This window comes from Peromyscus eremicus, chromosome 10 (genome assembly GCF_949786415.1).
Source record: "Peromyscus eremicus chromosome 10, PerEre_H2_v1, whole genome shotgun sequence".
In the NCBI taxonomy this organism is placed as follows: Eukaryota; Metazoa; Chordata; class Mammalia; order Rodentia; family Cricetidae; genus Peromyscus; species Peromyscus eremicus.
In genome coordinates this window covers 85,964,206-85,985,873 of record NC_081426.1, presented here as the reverse complement: position 1 = coordinate 85,985,873, position 21,668 = coordinate 85,964,206, and the positions used below count along the sequence as shown (strand labels likewise).

General features: G+C 38.0%; 1 long non-coding RNA gene across 1 annotated transcript; it reads right to left on the bottom strand.

The window, feature by feature from the left end:
• Positions 1–8,608: 8,608 nt before the first annotated feature.
• On the bottom strand, positions 8,609–21,342 carry LOC131920935 (uncharacterized). The gene is made up of 3 exons (XR_009381804.1): positions 21,237–21,342; positions 15,908–16,000; positions 8,609–9,472 (listed from the first exon to the last, which is right to left on the bottom strand). It is a non-coding gene; the product is annotated as an uncharacterized LOC131920935 (long non-coding RNA).
• Between the last annotated feature and the right edge of the window lie 326 nt (positions 21,343–21,668).

The following is a 21,668-nucleotide window of genomic DNA, read 5'->3' as shown; positions in this document are numbered from 1 at the left end:
GACAGATAAGCAAATCATTTGCTACACTTCAACATTTTTATGGTGGCATAATGCTGGGGTAGGGGTAGAGCCAGCATTGATGATTTAAATCCCACAAAGACTGTCTTTATTGAGCAAAGGGAAAATGACCCATTTCTAAATGTCATCACAGTCACTAATGTGTGTGCCAGTCCTATTCACACACACAGTAATTCACTGGTTCTTTAACTGGAGATTGGAAAACAAAATATGAGAAGCCCTGAGTGATAACACATGCTCTACACAGCTGAGTCCTGGTTGTCCAAAGGCAAAGAGAGTTGCCAGGTAAACCAGGTGGCCATTGTTACATGGTGCACTGAAATAAGGCAGAAGTTAGTAGAGACTACTAACTTGGCTTTCTGAAGTCATTGAACATTTGTCAAGAAATCCTGCATCTTCATAGTCCACTGATTTAGATCCTTTATATAAAATGTCCATCTTTCTGGGGTTAAAAGTAATCACCCACTGTAGACACAGTACTAAGGACCACGGAAGAGATCATTCTGACTTCAGAATGGAGAGGGATGGAAAGGCTTCCAGAAACTGAACTTACAAGAAGTTATTTAGAATATGAGACAGGCCTCCATGCTGTACCACAGTTTAGGCCTCTATTCTTCTGGTTAGAATATGGATCGTACTACTCCACACAGCCACATGCAGGGACACAGTAATGATGTTGAGAAGAGCATACTTTGCATAGGTGCACACTTACTGTGATGTATGAGAAGCAGGCTAAGCTCAGCACCCAGAGAAGCAAGAACAAATGACTAACAGGAGCAGAATTGGGAACACGAGTGAATCTGAGGTCCACAAGTGCTGTGTGGTTGACCTCAATAGTTATCCACGGAGGGAAGGACCCCTGAGTTCTGATAAGGTAAAGCTAAACTACCAGCTATGCTGCCCCTACCTTACATGCAAAGTCAGCATGATGTCACGGCAAGACAAGAAGGGTGCTGTTAAGTTCTAAGCATATGAAACAGAAATTACGATGTTCAGCAAAACAAAGATGTCTGCTTTTATAGGTGGTGAAGGCATATAAGTTGTGTAGGTGATGGATGTTGACATTACTGCTGCCCAGCATTGTTCTCCAGCAACAGCTGGGTGCCTTCCTGTCTGTAATCTTTTACATCAAATAAGGACAGTCAGTGGAGCCTACTGTGGTAGCTGTGAAGGGTGAAAACCTGAGCTGTCAGAAGCCGTGGCTCCTGCCCAAGAGAGAAGGTGGTTCTGAGGCAGAGCACTGAGGGAGTAGATGTATAAAGAGGGAAGGAGGGAGGGAGGAAAGAAGGAGGGAAGGAAAGAGGGAGGGAGGGAGGGAGGAAAGAAGGAGGGAAGGAAAGAGGGAGGGAGGGAGGGAGGAAAGAAGGAGGAAAGGAAAGAGGGAGGGAGGGAGGGAGGGAGGGAGGGAGGGAGGGAGGGAGGGAGGAAGGGAGGGAGGGAGGGAGGGAGGGAAGGAAGGAGGGGAATCCAGTTCTCTTATTGACAGTTTCAAAATTCAAGATAAATCTTTGGTCTTCCTGCAGTCCAGTCAACTTGTCACTACAAACCCACATTTGTTTTGCTTTTTTGTTGTTATTGTTGTTTTGTTTTTATTTTGTTTGTTTGTTTGTTTGTTTGGTTTTCCCAAAGAATCCCCTTCTGGCCTTAAGGTGCTTGGACCTAGGTCTCAGAAAAAAAATCACAAAGTCACATATTTTGTTTCACTCTAAATGCATTCTGTATTGTGTTTTTGAAAAAGAAAGGAAGAGAGAGAGAAGGGGGAAAAAGGAAACATACTAAATATCAAATTCTTTTGAGCCTCTGGAAGTTCTTTGTAGGTGAGTACTTGTCTTTTAATTTTTTCCAGTGTGCCTCATTAAATAGTATTTGTCTCTTTGGAATAACATTTATTATAAATTCAGATAATCTCAAACAAAATCCAGGCTAAAAATAGCAGCTGAAAAAATATTTACTATCTAACTGTTTGACCTAGTTTGCTTACTATTGCTGTAAAAAAACGCTATGACCAAAAGCAACTTGGGAAGGAAAATGTTTATTTCATCTTACAGTTTATAATCCATCATGAAGGAAGCCAGAACAGGCACTCAAGGCAGGAACCTAGAGGCAGGAGCTGATGCAGGGACCATGGAGGGGTGCTGCCGCTGGCTTGCTTGCTCTGCTTTCTTACAGCAACTGCTAGTGGTGGCACAATCATTAATCAACGAAACACCCCCACAGACGTGCTCATGAGCAATCTGATGGAGGCATTTTCTTAATTGAGGTTCCTCTTCCCAAACGTGTCTAGCTTGTGTCAAGTTGGCACAATTCAAATAACTTACTTTAAAAATCATTCCTGTCTTATTTGCCTCAATTATTTGATATACTCAAAGTAATGAGTGCTCAATGTGTGCCAATGACACAAGACAAGACCTAAGACACCTCTGGAGAACCATGACCACTTTCCCGGTTAGACTGGGCACACTATTGATATCAGTTGGTGTGCTAATAATTAGGTAAGAAGAGTTTCACTTGAGGAAAAATAAGAAACTTAAAGCATAATTTTAGGCATTTTTGTTTGTTTTTCCCCCCAACAAATCAACAGTAAAATTTAGAATAATAGCCATATTTCAGAGATCCAAGCAGAAAAGTCCAAAGTTAAATTGTTGAGATTTTAGACTTCTCCATCTAGTAAATGCTGAAAGCACAGTTAGCAGCAATAGAAAAATGTTTCCTATTTTATTTTATTAACTGATTGATATGAATTAATGCATTAAGATATTTGATTGTGTCATAAAATGTGTATATGAGCATCATGATTCAATTTAATGTACCTATTACTGGTTGATGTGCCATTATATTAGGCTAAATTAAAAGAATTTTATGGAAACAAAATTACAATTAAAGACTTAAAATTGATTGCATTCATAACTTCAAAGAAGATATTCTGTTCCATTAATATTTTGAATAATTGTAATAATATATCAGAAAACAATGTGGAAAACTCAAGAGATAGACAAAGCAAAGCAATGATAAATAGATCAAAACTCAAAAACAAAGTTCACTTTCCATGCTAAATTTGACATTTTTGCAAGTTTCTAAGAACTCGAAGAGCATGAAGAAGTCGTGTGCAAAGCTTCTCAGCTGTAAGTAAGTTTTCAGGGCACATCGTCATAAAGGAGATGAATATTCTCTTCGTCTTCCAAATTGCAAAATAAATTATTTCCAACTAAATCATTTTAATTTTGTAAAATGCTGTTTTTGCAGAGAGATGGCACTTAGAGCAGACCAGAATGATTTCTCTACACAGCACGTGCCTTGTGAATGTCAGCCAACCTTCCCAGAATGCCTGAGATTGGATAGAGGGGAGCATTCTGGGTCAGAGGACAATCCATCTAAAAAACCAAGACTATCTTCCTAACACACTAAGGTGGTTGGTCATTCTGTATGTGCAAATAATTTGGATGTGCCAGTCAGGTTTCATGCCTAAAGACCTAGTAAGCCTCTCTGTTACTGGGAGAGCTGACTCCTAAAGAGAAATATAGCAATATTACATTGTAGTTATTCTAAGAAGTCTTACTGCTATTGCTTCTGAAGAACTGGGAAAATATTCAGATCAGTAAATATTCTATACATTGAAGTCTACAAACCAACAGCATCATCAGAATTACCCAGGATCCTTTCATAAGCTCTCGATGATCTCAAATGTGAACTCTGTCCTATTGACAACCTCAGATCTGTGTTAAATGCCCGGGTTATACATGTGAAGGTGGAATTTTGGAAGCACTAAGCTATAAACGTCAGAAAGAATTTTACAAATTGACTCCTGTTTTTCTTTCCTATCAGATTTTTATTGGATATCTCTCTAGCCCATTATAAAGCTACCAGAGTCTTGTCACCTCAGTTGCAGCGAATTTGGGATGTGCAATGATCTTCCCAGGATGTAGTCTGCCCTCCAACCTTTGCCCTACCTTTGAAGAAACATATGTAAACAAGAGGGCATAGTTAAACCTATGAAAAGCCCACCTCTTTAGTCTATAATACATTCTTCATAGAGTTCTGGCTTATATATGGAAACAAAGCATGCTTTTCTATCAGGGCCTTTATTTTAGAAAATTCTTAGGCAATTCAAATTAATAAAAGAAGAAAAGATGTACGATATTAATAATGTTCATATGGCTTTTATTCAGTTGCATAAATTTCGATATGTGTAGCCAGAAGTTTTCCTGTGTCCCACAGCCACTTGGTCCCAAATAAACACACAGAGGCTTATATTAATCACAAACTGTTTGGTCTATTTCTCAGGCTTATTGCTAACTAGCTCTTTTATCTTAAATTAACCCATTTCTATTAATCTATGTATCTCCATGTGTCTTGTGGCTTTACCTGTGTTACATTACATCTTGCTCCCCCAATGGCCTGCAGAGTCTTCTCCGACTCCACCTTTCTTCTCCCTGTGTCTTTGTTTGGATTTCCCACCCAGCTCTAACCTGTCTTGTCATAGGCCAGAGCAGCTTCTTTATTAACCAATGATAGCAACACATATTCACAGCATACAGAAAAACATCCCACAGCACTGAGATGTTCCATTGATGATTTAGTAAATTCTTGTCCTAGCAATGAAACTGATTTCACAGACTTCTCTTGCATGTTAAACTGCAAAACTGAGTCTCTTTTTAGGAACAAGCCATGTTTTTTCAGGTATCTGATTTGTCTTTTCCTTCTGCAATAAATCCTCTTTTGCTCACCCTATCACCACCACCACCACTCAATCCCGTTACTGTTGTCTGGTGGAAAACCCCTATTCATCCTTCACTTATCACTTTAAATATTACATCTCATGTGATCAATCTTCCAGGCTGGTCTTCTGTCATTCAGTAGCTTTAAAGGATTACTACATTTAATTCTGACCATCTTTATGCAAAACATCAAGTGTACTACCAAGTCATAAAGGAAAATGACCTTTGCAGGTAATTCTAATTTGGACTGTGTATAGTCTTTGAAGATAATTTCAGAATGCATGAATAAATAAATGAATGGATGAATTTTTAATTGATGGTACTTCACAGAGAATGGACATTTTTGATGTTTTTATGTGCTTTATCAATGAATTTTGCTAGTCCCAGAAGTACTAGAAGAGAAAATGGATAGCAACTTGTGCTTCTAGAATCCTAATGCAAGTTCATCATTTGGTTCTCATGAACATCTTATTTTTGAGGCTAAAATTCAAGTAAATTGATCTTCTGCACTGTTACTTCAAGTTTCCTTTCATTTAAAGAACCAATCCATTTTAGTACCACAATGCAGACACACGAGGGTGTTTCTAATAATTCTTATTTCTACTGTGTATTGATGACATGACGCATACTAACCTGTCTCTGTCACAACAATTTGAGTAATGTGAATTTAATCCTTGTAATTCAACTGAAGACTATAACTTAAGATTTGTTGACCTAGCAAGTATTACATTTTAAATGATCAAAGGCTTAGCATCTTCAAGGACAAAGGCTGAGACCTAATTTTAAATAAGTCACACCTTTGAAAAGATAAATTTAACATAAATTGTTAGTTGTGAATTTAAGTGAAATGTTTGTCCATGATTGTCCATAGTGAAGCACTGTTGTGGCACATAACAGAAGTTTGTGAACACTGGCTGTATCATATGCAGCAGCCTAGAAACATGGAAATAAGGCAAGAAAACACAATAGGAGAATGAGCTGTCTGGGAGTTCTCCAGAGCCCCCAAATAACTGGGAGTACACTGACAATCTAGTTCCTGGCAATCAGGCTTGAAAGAAAATAAATCCATAATCATGTATGGCCTCCCTGGGGATCCATGAGGGAATGTTTCCAAGACCCCCCACAATACCCAAATCTGCCAGAGCTCAATCCCTTACATATCAAATGATACAATATTCATTTATAATGTACATAATCCTCCTATGCACTTTAATTGCCTGCATATCACATATATCATGAACAATATAATATAAATACAATACAGTTTAGGGAATTGTGACAATAAACACTCTGTGCATGCTCAGCAAAGATGCAAGCAGCAACCTTTATAGGATCAGCTACACAGGAAATAGAAATAGCTCAGCACTTTCAATCCATAGTTGGGTAAATCTATTGAGGGGGAACCCGTGGTCACAAAGTGCTGACCATGTATGAAGGAATTGTGTCTCATATTGTATTTACAGGCTGAAGAGGTTTACATTATATAGCTTACTCTACCATATAAACATGTGAATGATATAATGCTTTGACTTTAGTGAAAATTCAATTAATGACTATACAGTGTAGCTAGAGTTTTCCTTCCTGGCCCACAGTCAGGAAAAATCTCTGTCACCCGCCAGTCCCACAGCTGCTCAGACCCAACCAAGTAAACACAGAGACTTATATTGCTTACAAACTGTATGGCCGTGGTAGGCTTCTTGCTAACTGTTCTTATATCTTAAATTAATCCATTTCTATAAATCTATCCCTTGCCACATGGCTCGTGGCTTACCGGCATCTTCACATGCTGCTTGTCATGGCAGTGGCTGGCAGTGTCTCCCTCTGCCTTCCTGTTCTCTCAGTTCTCCTCTCTGTTAATCCTGCCTATACTTCCTGCCTGGCCACTGGCCAATCAGTGTTTTATTTATTGACCAATCAGAGCACATACAGACCATCCCACAGCAATACAGCATTGCAAACTAACATTAGTATTTGCTAATAGCCTCAGGACTGCTCATGCTGATATTGTTTTTGTTTTGCAAGACAAGATTTCTCTGTGTAGTCCTGGCTATCATGGAACTCACTCTGTAGAGCAAGCTGGCCTTGAACTTGGAGATCTACATGACTTTGCCTCCCAAGTGTTGGGATTTAAGGCATGTGCCACTACCAACTGACTGCTCTTGCTGATATAAGGCAAGTGAAGTATATGGCAATCACCCTTGTTCCCTCCTTCTCCTGTTAGCTGGAGTTTCCCTAACATCTTAACACTCTAATAAACCAAAATAATCTTTGCTTCTCTATTGTTTCTCAGAATCCACTTGATACCACCCTATATCCAAGTCTCTAACCCAAGGTAACATTTTAAAGATAAAATTGAGTGACTTTTATGAATTACACAAAAGCAACACATAGCACAGGGCTTGTCCAAACCACGTCATTATAGTTCACAATATTGGCGCCATCACCATTGGCTTCTTTTTGTGTGTTTTATGGTTTGAGGATTTCATGCATTCATATAATGCATTTTGATAAAATCTAGTCCCTTCCTCTCTCTTCCAGTTTCTCCTCTATCTTCCCACTGTGTTCCTTTCCAACTTCATGTGCTCTTAAAAAAAAAAAAACCAAAAAAAAAAAACAGTAAAAAACAAAAACAAAACAACAAAAAACACTGAGTCTACTTAATAGGTGTAGGACAACCTATTGGGGCATGGGTAGCCTCTCTGGATATATTACTGAAGAAAACTGACGCTCTAACCTTCAGGAGCCATCAGTTACCTCAGTTACCTCAACAGATCCTCAGCTAATAGTGAAATTTCATGAGCCTCCCACCCCAACATCCTTACTGGTTGTTTGGTTGACTTGTTGGGTAAGGTCTTGTGCATGCAGTCAGAGCGGCTCTGAGTTCATGCATGTGATGGCACTGACATATCCAGTAAATAGTTTCCCTACAGTCATCCACTACCTCAGATCTTTTGATCTTTCTTCTGTGATAATCCCTGAGATTTGTGAGTAGCTGCCCTTTTAAAATCAAGTGCTCTACAGTCTATTCTCTGCATGTTGACTAGCTGTGGGTCTTCTCTACTACAGAAAGAAGCTTCTCTGATGAGAGTTGAGAGATGCACTGACCTATGATCTTTTGTTTCTTAACAATCACACTATTACTCCAGAATAGACATTATCACAAACTGGTCAATATGAGATTCATGTACTTACAGTGTACATCAGAAATGGCTGAGGGTCCTATTGAAACAGTTTCTGACTAAGATTTTTGGGCTGAACGTCTTCATGAATGAGTTCTATCTTCTCATTCCCTCTGCTTTTCCTTTTTCCAGGTAAAAAGACCAGGGTACCAGGGTACCCAGGGACAGGCAAAGTTGGAGGATGTTTTATATAAACATGCTAGAGTCTATGATGAAGAAAGACTTCATTACTCCTAGAGCCAGCTTCAATAAGTTCAAACAGCATATGACAATTTAGTGACATAAAGTATATCATACTAAATAGTTACAGTAACACAGTAAACAATTTGAGGGTTGGGTGGACATCATTTTCAATGCTTTCTCATGAACATAATTTGTGAAGATACAATTCTTCTGAAAGAGTCTCCCATGCGCACATAATTTCTCTATTAACAATCTGTGTGGAAGGCATGTGGGACATTACACTCTTTTTAACTTCTTTCTTATCTTTATAATGCTTGCCATTTATTCTATTAGAAGACTAATAAGAGATCTCTGTTCCCCTGTTTCTAGGAGACAAAATCAATTAAAAATGGAGCTCTAAATCCCAAGAGAAAACTACTCACAGGTCACTACCCACCACTCTGAGTGTTTAGATGTTATCTCTGTGTGACTCATCTGTCCTCACTGTGAAACCAGGGTGTACAGGGCTGAAGTTCTCATATGACTCTAAATGGCAACTGTCTTCTTCTGGGTGGCTATTTTTTATAGAACCTGTATTAGCTACCATTCAAAGCAAAGTTGAAAACCTTTCCTGTTTTCACTTGGGAGTGGAGGAGGGTGGCAAGTAGAGTTTCTTTCTATCCTAGCAACCATAAAAGACCAAGGTGACATTGATGAGGAAGTTGCCTTGTGATACTATCATTATCAGTAATTAGCCACAGTTAGTAAGCTTCTATTAATCAAATCCACATCTGGAAAGGTTTTAATTCTGTGAGATGAGCAGTGCTGTTTGCCAGTTTAAAGCATGGAAGGGAATATTGTACAACTTTGCAAGGGGATGCAGAGGAGAAAAGAAAACAGGATCATAGCACAGCAATCCTATTCTATTAAAGCTATAATTGATACATGACTATGGCATATATCTATGCATTGGAGGAAAGTTAGGATTATTCTTTTCAACAAAATCTAAATCTCAAAAACAGTTTTGAAACTGTTGTACATACATTACTTCTTATAAGATGTGATGTAATTCACTTCTTAATGAGATGCTGTAATAAAGGACTACGAATTTTATGAGTAAATACAAAGGGATGGAAAAAAATAGTGTCCATTTCAGGACCCTTAAGTCTAACCCCTTGATATGTGTAGGCCTAAAAAAAAAAAAAAGAGCAGTTCTGATGACGAATGGGAGAGTGAACAAAGGTCATCCAGGTATGTTTCCTCTGTGTGTAAAGGGGAGATGGGATATCTTGAAGTAAGAAGTTCACCAAAATTCATTTCCCTGTGCTTCTAATTGTGCATTCTGAGGACCTGGGCACCTCTGTAGAGATCCACCATATCCTGTAAGATGCAGAACACCTTAAAGAAAAACAAAATGAAAAGTTTTAAAATGACAATAGACCCCCATCTTCACAAAGAGTAAGTATTGAAGAAATGTAAAGAAGATGAAATATATATTCGCTTTTCAAAATGTTTTCTAAAGTATAGAAAGATATTAATGCAATAAAAAAAAGTCTAGGATTTGTGATTTAGACTTCCAGACATAGGTCAATTTTGTCTTGTGGCTAAACCTTGCTCTTGATCCACACTGATGTTAGCCAAATATATAACTTGGTGTTTTATTTAACTTTCTAGCACCTAATCAATAGACTTTCCAGCAGTATTATGTAGACCTAATGTTAATACAGAACCTATTTTATTGGCTTCTTGTTCTGGATAAAAATATAAAAAAGACCAGACAACTCAGATGACATGGATTTAAATCCTATGACCATAGTTTTTATGACCAGGGTACTCTGACCTATGGATTAATTACAGAGTGTTTTACTTGCCAAAGTGTTTTGCAGAAGTCAAAATACTTCATGATGTTAAATTCTTCTACAATAGTAGAATAGTAGACAGTCACAGTCTTACAAAAATAAAATAAAAATAGAGAAATTTATTCATACTAGGCACCAATTTCAGCCTCCTAGATTTCTCCAATCAGGACTTCAGATAAGCTCTGCACTTTCCCATCATACCAAGAATGGACAACAGCTAACTTTCCCAGGACTTGACCATTATCTGAATTTTCTCAGGGTCCCCTAAAGATTCCATGAACCCCAAACAGCAGGAAGTAATTTTAAGAACATGACACCCACATTCCCAAGAGGTGGAGTGGGTGGTTTTCAGCCATTTGGTGGATTTTTGTCATCATTTAGGGGGATTGGTTACAAGTTGTCATTGGTCTTTGTCAGAGAGGAAACTAAGAAAAGGAGATTAGATTCAGGAATTTTGTTCTGGAAATAAAAAGAGTGGAGGTATAAGAATGATAATATTAAAGGGTAGATTATTGAATCTACTTTTAAACTAAAAAAAACTACTAGTCTTAAATATTTTATATTGGTATGGATTTTTATATATTGATACAAATTTAAGGTTATTTTTGTTTTAACATAATTTATATATGTTTCTACTCTTATTTAAGATATTATACCTATGCAGCTCATTTTAAAATGTAGTATAAAAGTTCTAGACCTTAAAGGCTTTTATTACAAACTGTTTAGGATAATTAAGAAATGTAGGTCAGTAGTTAGTCATCTATAACAATCAAACTTGTAGTCATGTTAGGTATGTTTTCAAGGTAAAAAAGATATAGTTTAGATAGTTAGATGGTTTTCAAACACTTTAGAGACCTACAGAATATAGCTTTTAAAATGTTTTAATAACATAAGGCTTTTTATGACAGTTAAACAAGTCTGCTCCCAGAAGCACCAATTTACTTTAAAAAGGATAATGGGCATTGAAGAACATCCATATGGAGTTTGCTTTCAATGTGGCATAGCTAGTCATTTAGGTAAGAAACTTCCCTTTCCTTGACTGCTAACAGTATGCTATATAAATTGGACAAGCAGAACACAAAAGAAGGTGACTGCTGAACTTTGCCAAGACAAGGTAAGCCAGTCCTTTAAAATTCCCTGTAGGCCAAAGATGGACAACCCAATGATGCAGAGGAACCTTGGGCAACTGTCCAGGCAGCCAGCTGTTTCTGTTATTCCTATAGTTCTGGAAGTTGTTTGCACTGCACTTCCTTTACTCAGGTAATATTATATCCTTCTTGAGTCTCTGATGGGGTTGAAGAACAGATAGTTATAGTTTAACTGTTTTCCTTGTCACCAAATTCAGAAAAGAAACTTATATAAGAAATGCAAAGTTTATAAGGTTGAGAAACATAAAAGCTTAAGTTATTTATCTAAGAAAATTTTTTAAGGTCTAAAAAGGTATTTTTAGGATTTTGATACAACTTATAATAGAAAGTGGTTTAGGTATAAAACTTTGGACTCATCCAAAAGGATAGATAATAGAGTAATTTCTCCAAATTTTGCCAAACATAAATGGATTGCACATTGTGAATCTAATTCTTACCTGATAATTGTTCTTATTATAGAAAGTTGTTGTGTAATATTATTTTAACTAGGTAAAGATGTGATATTTGTTTATGCTGCATTTGTTTAGCCATGCAATGATGCGTTATATTTGTTTATGCTGCATTTGTTTAATGATGTAAAGATGTGTTGCTTTGCTTGCCTAAGGCACCTGATTGGTCTAATAAAAAGCTGAATGGCCAATAGCTAGGCAGTAGAGGGATAGGCAGGCTGTCAGGCATAGAGAATAAGTAGAAATATAGGCTTGAGAGAATGAGGGAGAAAGATAGGGAGATACCCAGGGTCAGCCAGCCAAGGAGCTGCCTGACAGACAGACACAGTGTCTGTCAAGGAAGCAGTGAAAGTAGGACATGCAGGATGAAAGAAAGATTAAAATACCCCAAGGCAAAATGTAGATGAGGAGAAACAGGTTAAATTAAGTTATAAGAGCAAGTGGGACAAGCTATAAGATAAGTCTGAGCATTCATAACTAATAATAAGTCTGTGTTGTTATTTGCAGGCTCTCAGTCCCAATGAAAAAGTACTACTGCAGGTAAGCTTCCAGGACTGAGGTTGCCAACAGTGAAGACCTCTTACTCATAGAGCTTGTCATCTGTATGAGATATGAGGTGTGTGTAAAACAAGCAATGTATTAAATAGGTACATTATTTAGGTTATTAGAAGATTTTAAAAGCTATGCAAACTACAGCAAAATAAGGGAATTAGAAGTTCCAAGTTGGACAGTGGTAGGAGAACACCAAGTGGTCCTTTGTTGAGACTGTCCCCATGTTGTGTAGATCTGAGCACAGATTGAGAGTGGCAAGAAGGGGTCCTCAAGGGTATTTGTACAGTGTAAGTGCAGTGAAGGGAATGATTGTAATATTTTATCAATAAACACTTGCTAAAGAAGAAAGTAAATATTAGGAAGAAGAATAAAGGGTAAGGAGTTAGTAAAGCAATAGATTGTCCATCCCAGTGTTCATGAAAACTTAGAACTTGGAACTCCTCCATGAGGAGCAACTGGAGGATGGTGCACTTAGAGCTGAGTGGAGAGGAGCACATTCGTGGTACTGACAATATGCTGAGTGTGTGTTGGGCTTCTTTTAGGAGTCAGTGGATGCTAAGGACTCAAGCAAGAAGATGATCCCTGGGAGAACATTTGGCAAGTTTCTGCAGCTAAATAGAAATCAGTAGTTCATGGTTTGCCTCTTCTCAGACAAGGCTCTGACTTCCAGAATATTCCCTCTTTGTGTTATGCACCTGCCTGAATCATTTTTCTTTTGATTCTCTAATTCTAGCTGACCCCCAGCTATCTTCCCAAACCTTTTATCACAGCACTGTCTCCCAGGTTTCCTCGTCGTCGTCGTCGTCGTCGTCGTCGTCGTCGTCGTAACCACAGAGTATGTCCCTTGCCGTTGACAGTCAGTCTCAGATTACTCTTCCATACCTCCTTGAAATCCTTGGCTTCAAGGATCAGGCATTTCGAAAAACTTTCTTGTATCCCTCCTGTTGCATGTGTAGATTCTTGGCCTGTTTTCTCCCATTTTAACAAGATTTAGTTCATGATTTGCCACCACTTTATTTTTCATATTTCAGCTGAAAGATTCTTGGGTTTTTTTTTTTTTTTTTTTTTTTTTTTTTTTTTTTTTTTTTTTTGGTTTTTCGAGACAGAGTTTCTCTGTGCAGGCTGGCCTTGAACTCACAGAGATCCGCCTGGCTCTGCCTCCCGAGTGCTAAGATTAAAGGCGTGTGCCACCACCGCCTGGCTCTCTTGGTTATTTTTAAATGAATAAAGATGATATTTCCAACCATCCACTCTTACATCCAGTTAGAAAATAATGTCTTCTGTCAGTAACAAAATAATGTCTAGTGTGTCAGTTAAATACATCAAAGACAAGCTCAGATGCAAAAGAAAGCATCAGTGTCACATTATGGAAAGTAAAGTCGGCACTTCTTGGATTAATTTGACTGAAAGAAAGCACAAGAGTGAATCCCCCACTTCCCTTTGTGTGTCTTCCATACATCTGTAGTTTGAGGGCTGGCTTGTCCATAGTCTGTCTACTGCATGTGTCCAATCTGTCCCAAAGCCTATGTCTATATTATGAATCTGTCCTAGCAAAGGGCCTAGCCCTGTAATTATTGAGCAGCACAAGAAGCATTACATGGGGAAGGAATAAGGGACCTTTTGCACCAATCTTTAGGAGAGTTTTAAAAAGGATTAAGTTATTTACTCCTACTGACCACAACTGATTCCAAAGCACTCAATACTCTAACCATACCATTTATCAGGCAATACTTTCAACATTTATGACAGATAATTATTGTGTAAGTCACTTTTGACCTGTTTGCTGTTTATCAGCAAATGATGACCATAACACACATACACACATGCATTTCTATCTGGGTCAGAGGCACAGAAGAATACATAACTTAAGAGTATAGCTGTGCTTTACATGGGGAAACCTAGTAAGGTTGCTTATTACCTTGTTCTCATAAAGGCATGTTAAACAAGCAAGCTGAGTACACATCAGGCTACCAGACTAAGTCTTAAGTGGCCACAAAGTGTATTATTAACTTGACTGTGAGGCCCAGTAGAAGTTCCAGTCTCTTAGAATGTAAGAGCTATTTTAATAAAATTGTATCATCACAGTCCAGTACCTAAGTTGCATTGAACAGCAGATGCTATAGAATAGAAGCAACAACAACAATATTTTTGCCTTTAAAGAGGTGGCATTTAAATAGGAAACATAGTAAATCCACAGAACTAAAACATACTGCTTCAGAGAATAGATGCTATGAATATGAAAAGAACAAGCCTACCCCGTGAATATCAGTATGTACGGTATGGATTCTGGGTGGGGAGGGGGAGGAAAGGCAGAAGTTTGAAATGTGAGAAAAGTAGTCAGAGAAGGACTCAGTGAAAAGATGGCTCATGAAGAAAGGTGTGAGGGAACATAGATATTAGCTCCCACATCTCTCTGCCATTATTCTTTTTCCTACCTCCCCATGTATCCCACAGCATTCCTTCTATCCTCTCAGTTCCCAGAATCATACTCCAGTGCTCTGCCTCATTGCCGCTACTCTGAGGGCCACTCTTGTTCCTGAACTTCCGGTAACAGTACTCAAGCGCAAACACACCTTCACTCTCACTGGGATCTAAGGCTAGTTAGTTGTCTTACCATGTGTGTGTGTGTGTGTGTGTGTGTGTGTGTGTGTGTGTGTGTGTGTGTGTGCTCTTCCCTTTAGGTATTCACTTCCCTCCTTAATTAGTTGTTATTTATGGATCATCATGACAATCACTCCCTTGTATACAGTTACCATTTAAGTACCTTGCCTACTCCCTTCATTGTGCCTACTTGGCAGAAACCCAATCTTAATTAAACTACTCAATCTTGCATCTCAATAACTAAATATGGTAATGACTCCTTGCAGTTTTTTTAGTCACTGTAAACCTCTGATAGTTCCTCTGGCCACCCCAGTCTCATTTCAGGGATCTATCTCCCACATTATTGAAAATATCAAATTCTGGATAGTGCCAACATAATATTTACCAAACAACCTGAACGTACCTGATTCATTGTACCTTATCTTTTTGCAACCAGGATGACACAATTTTCTTTAGGAAGAAATCCTCCATTAATAGATATCACTAGAGTAAGCATCCTCTAATTTTCCCTTTCATTAAGTTTCCACATCATCATACAAACATGTTGTAATGTCTCCCTTCAAACAAGAGACAGAGCTGGGCAAGATGGCACACACCTGCAATCCAGCACTCATGAAGCTAAAAGAAGAGGATTTTGAGTTCATGGCCAATCTGGACTACAAACAGAGGCCCCATCTGAAAGGAAGGAGGAAACAAGGAAGGAAAGAAATTTTTAATTGTATACCACTCTTCAACTTCTGTTCCCTTCCCTGCTTTCCTCTACAGAAAAAAACAAAAACCAAACCAAACCAAAACAAAAACAAAAACAAACAAACAAACAAAAAAACCTTTTGTTGCTGCCATTTTGTCTCCTGTTTTCCCAGTCTGGAAGCCATTAAAGCTAGACTGTTGTTTCCACAGGTCTGATAAAAAAGAACGCAACAACTTCCAACATGTTAACCCAAGTTAAGGCTCATATTTATTTTTCTCATCTTATTCTGGCTATCTGTGCATTCCACAAGGGGGTCATTCCCTCCATTATGAAGTACTATTTCACTTGGTTTACATAACATGTTTATTTTCTCTTCTTCTAATTCATTTAATATCTACTTCTTTACTACTCTTCTGGCTCCTTTATCTTATAATATTGAATTTCCACAGGGCTGAATCACCAGATGACTCCTCCTTTTAGCAAAACTCATTTTTTATTTGGTCATATGACAGTGAAGTCTATTTCATACTCACAATTTCAAAAATGGCATTTCTATGAGGTCCATTTTCTTGAATTCCATTTATTGCCCGTGGTATCTAATTGATGTTATCAAAAGAGCTCATGATCTGAAGAGGATAAGAAATAGTTTGTTTTGAGCCGAATATGAGTGACCATGGCCCAGGAACATAGTCATACTGTCCCAGGTGACACTTTTCATCCTAGAAAAGATTATATGAACTTTTATAGTCTCAGAGTAAAAAATAGGGCCCAAAGCAATGCATTTGACAAATACAAATATAGGCAAGTTTGATGGCTAATCTCGGTTGTCAACTTGACTACATCTGAATCAACTAAAACCCAAGCAGCTGGGAATGCCTTTGAGGGATTCCTTTGATTGGATCATTTCAGGTGAGAAACCTACCCTAAATCCGGGCCACATCTTCTACTGGTAGCCTCTAAAAGGACACGTAGGAGGGAAGCTTTAACTCTTTGCCTGCTTATCCTCAATATCATTGGCAATTTATTTACTTTGTTGTTGAAGTGCCTACTTCAGGATTCCACATTAGAATGAAGACCAGCAGCTCTCCAGGAATTCCCAAGGACACCAGCACAAGTTTACAACTGCTGAAACAGTCTCATGGACTCAACAACTACTAATTACTAGATTCTTGGTGTTTCTTTGGGAGACGGCCATTGTTTTATTGTTGGAATATGCACACTTGCGTACACACACACACACACACACACACACACACACACACACATATTAATTCTGTTGGTTATGTTCCTCTAGGGAATCCTAATTAACTGTTGCAAGTTATAAGAAAGTAGAGAAATCTCTGATATAGGTTTCAGATACTATCTGTGATGAATGATCTTGATGGTCAGTGTGATGAGATTTAGAATTATTTGGAACGCAAGTCTCTTGGTATGTCTATGATTGTTTTCTGAGAGAGTTTTCACTAAAGAGGGAAGACTGACCAGTAATTTGGGTGTCACTATCTCATGGAGTGAGGTTCTGAGCTGAATAAATAGAATATGTATGAGCTCCATGGTAAAGTATGTGTCCAGCATACCCAGGTTCAATTCCCAGTATTGACAATACACACACACACACACACACACACACACACACACACACACACACGAGACACCCATATGAGACAGAGAGAGAGAGAGAGAGAGAGAGAGAGAGAGAGAGAGAGAGAGAGAGAGCTGCCTTTGAAAGTGACTTGAACTTCTTCCAGAATCTAGTATCCTTTTCTTATTCTGTGTTTTTAATGTTTTCATGAAAAAAATAGTCATAATGAATTTATTTTCTGGTCCTATCTACTTGGAGTTCTGGCAGGGTCTTGTACTTGCATGGGTATCTTCTTCTCTAGGTGTGGAATTTTTTCTTGTAATTTTGTTCAAAATATATTCAATGACTTTGATATGAAACTCTCCTGCAATGTCCGTAATCCAAACGTTAAGCATTTTCATAGGGCTCAAACCCCATATTTGGTTCATGAATTTTTTTAATATAAGTTTACCATTGACTTTTGCTGAACAAATGACCCATTTCCTCTATCTTGTCTCCCAGCCCTGATAGTCTTGTGTTCCATATGATCCATTTGTCAATGAAGTTTTTATTTGGCTTACCAGCTTTTTTATTTCCAGCATCATTTCAACTTGGCTTTTCTTCAGTAATTCTAGTTATTGAATTCTGCTTTCATATCTTTTTTTTGCTTCCTTATTTTATTCCTATCTTCATTTTTGTCATCTTTGAATCGTTTGAACATACTTATAATCATTCTTTTGAATGCTTTGATGTCTTGACATACAGACAGAATGCAAACAATCAAGGTGGTAACTAATATCCTAGCTTTGTCCAAGACCAATGGATGGGGGAGTCCAGGCATGCAGGGCAGAAACTGCAATGAACACAGTGAGGCAGGGGCTTGGCACAATAGCTCAAACAGACTATGGAACTTCCTCGACTTCCTCGCAGCTGTATGTGAATGGATGTGAACCTAAGCAAGATCTCGAAGACTGAAACTGACTGCCAAATTCTAGATTGGCCTCCAAATGGAGCAGATGTGCAGAGTCTGAGCAGAACTACAAAGGCTCTGATAAAGAAACTGAGAAAGGAGTAACAGTCCTCAGAAAGCGTGTACACACTGGAGGGTTGACAGAAACAGGCCAGCCTGCTAACACCAAAAGCTTCAACATTTTTTGCATTCAAACAGATCTCAGAACTTTGCATTGTGTCTATCACAGCCAAAATATAATCTGCAATTTCTCAGCATAAGGAACCCAGGAGAGTCTCAGGGAACCCAGAGGAAGTGGAAAAAACTGAAGAAAAGAACAAAAAATGTAAAACATATCCAGCAAAATTGTCCAGTAGCTGAAATTAAGACACATTCAGATGAAAGAAAACCAAGAAGGTATGATATGACACGAAATCTAAATTGTCTTATAATAAAAACCTGCTGCCAGATATCGAGGTAAATGCTGAAAGATCAGAGAGACAAAGGAACAAGTCACAGCCACTTCTCACCTTGCCAATTCCACGAATCCTCTGAGTCCTCAGCTAAAAAGCCTCTGGTTCCTGTCTCCTCATGCCTTATATGCTTTTTTCCACCCAGCCATTTCACTTCCCATCTCAACCTTCCTAGTGCTGGAACTAATGGCGTACATGCTTCCCAAATACTGGGGTTAAAGTTGTGTGCCACCACCTGTTTCTCTCCTAGACTGGATCAAGCTCATGTAGCCCACTGTGGCCTTGAACTCACAGAGATCCAGATGGATCTCTGCCTCCCAAGTGCGAAGATTAAAGGTGTGTGTGCCACCATCTCCCAGCCTCTGTGGCTAAATCTGTAGCTAGCTCTGTCCTCTGATCTTCAGGCAAATTTTATTAGAGTACAACAAAATATCAACACAGTACAATGTCATTATGACCAGTTAAAATGAACTACTGAAGGATTTGCTCAGAGGAGAAATTATACCAAAAGTAACTTAGATGACCAAGAATGAAGGAGTAAAATAAAGAGAGAATATATGTATAAATGTTAGTATTTTTCTCAGCAGACATGGTGGCACAGTTTTATAATCCCAATATTTGAGATGTAGAAGAGGAGAATCAGGAGTTCTAGGCCTGCCTTGGATATACAGCAAGTTTGAGACTTGCTTGGACTACATGCAAATCCATTCCAAATAAATAAATAAATAATATTCTATATTTAAATTTGCAAAGAATATGTTGGGTGATCTGGCACTAATAAGATTTTTTAAGAGTTTATAAAGAAAATGAAGTTACAAAGAAAATTAAAGAGAAGATAGAAACTAGTGATATCTGGAATAAATGATGAATACCAATATGGACATGTGAGACCCCTAATGGATAATACATGAACATCACAAAGAAATCTATAGTCATAAATTTGAAAATTTACATGAAGTGGATCAATCTTCAAAAATTTGAAAACTGCTAAACCTCATCATGATGACATGGGGGACCTGAATAATTCTACTTGCCTTAAGCAATATAAAGTTGCAATTACATACCTTCCCCTCAATTGTCCTCGCGTGGTTTTGTAAGTGTATTCTACCAGATATGTGGAGAAAAAATAATAACAGCTAAGAGAGAAATCGCCACAGACAGTGCAAGGCCAGACAATGACTCTTGAGATGAGAAGGATGAGTGTGTCCTAACTGGTTTTTACTAAACCAGAATTGTCCTATTGGAGAAAACAAAGACTGTGTGAGCACACAAAACTACAGATGAACACATATAAAACAGTACTTAAAAGAACAGTTAACCAAATCCAAGAACATCTGAGCACCATTATGTAATATAATTTGATAAGGTTCAATTTTCATTAATCATAAACACTCTAAGGAAACTGAGAAGATAAGGGAACTTCTTTAACCTAGAGACACTCCCTCACTAAAACCACCTGTGGCTGACGACATATTCAATGGCAAAACCCACCGTCATTTCTCCCTAAGACCAGGATCTAAACAGGGTTATCTATTCTCATTATTCATGTTCAGTATTTAATTGAACTTCATTCAAAACAATACAGTAAGAAAGGAAATAAATGGTGCATGAGTTGAAATGAAACAAAGCCTCCAAGACTTTAAAAACAAAGAAAATTCATACGACTAAGCAAGACATGAAGACACAAGACCAATATACAAAAAAAGCTATACAGAATACTCAAATAACACTTTCCACTGAATATTAACAAAACAAATACCAAATTTAAAAAGCAGATAAAGATGTTAATAAACCCCAATGAAGGTATACAGATGACAAAGTGTGTGGATGATGCTCAGCAATACCTGTCATTTGAAAATGTCAAGGTCAAATGAGATATCAAATATATACTAGAATGAAAAAAATTTGAACCCTGATGATGTCAAATATTAGCGAGGATGTGGAGCAATGGTAACTGCCATTCGTTGTCAGTGGGAACATAAGATAATACAGCCAAATTGGAAGGTAATTTGGCAATGTATTAGAAAATTACAAGACACTCGTGTTCTGATTCAGCAGTCACATTCCTTAGTACTTATTCAAAAAACTTGAAAATAGGTCAATATAAAATTCTGTAGGCAGAAGTTTTGTCGCAGCTTTATCATAACTGCCAAATTTTCGAGGCAACTCAGGTGTCCCTCTATGGGTAAACAGAGATACTTGGAACATCCAGACAGTGAAATATTACTCAGTGCCACAAGAAAGTGACCTATCAGTCCATGAAAGGTCACTGAAGAAACAGAGATGCATATGACATGAAGGCATACAATTAAAATGAATATTTATTATTATTATTATTATTATTATTATTATTATTTCTCCTCAATGACATTGTAAGAAGGGAAAATCAATGGAGGCAGAAAAATACCAATGGCTTCAGGTCCTCAGAAAAGGGAGTGATTAGTAGGCAGAACACAAGAGAACTACAGGGGAGTGAGACTACACTCAATTGTGGAATAAGTTTACCCAAACCACGAAGCATGCAGTACCTACAATGAAAACTATGGATGGGCACTGAAACAGCAATATAGATTCTGTAGCTGCAAATGCTCCACCTGGGCAGTGGTGGCTGCTAGTGAGAAAAATACTATGTATGGGGGACAGAGGGAATTTGGGAATAACCTCAGTTGTATTTTTAATTTTGCAAAACACAAGACTTCTCAAAAAGTAAAGTCTAATTAGAATATCCTTGATAGCTGGTGGTGATGGAAAAGCAATAAAAATAGGCAAGACATTTGAACATAAAAACCACAAAAGGTAAAGTGCATAATGAGTGCTTAGAAAGCAGTGAATTAACTTTAGCCATCAGAAAATGGAAATGTTATAGATTTTCTACTTACCGATTGTGTTTGTGTGCACACTTGTGCAAGTGCGTGTGTCAGTGTGCACGCCCACATCTTCTTGATGAGAAAAAGATCTTTCTTCTTAGGCTGGCTTTGAAAATCTGTGGAAACATTTTATTAGCTCAACTTGCATCCTGTGACTAGCCACAGACCCGCCATAAAAAATCATTTATTGGAGTCAATGATTGCCTCTCACTGATGGATGATTCTTTAACCAGCATTGCGGTGAGAAAGGCCAACTTATAACTAGAGAAAATGGGTATATTTAGAAGATAATTAAAGTCGTAACCAGGGTAGAAGCATTTTTAGAAGCATATAACAAAAAAACAAAGGGTTACTGGCTAAGACTAAAAATCCACTCTTTTGCCGGGCGGTGGTGGCGCACGCCTTTAATCCCAGCACTCGGGAGGCAGAGACAGGCGGATCTCT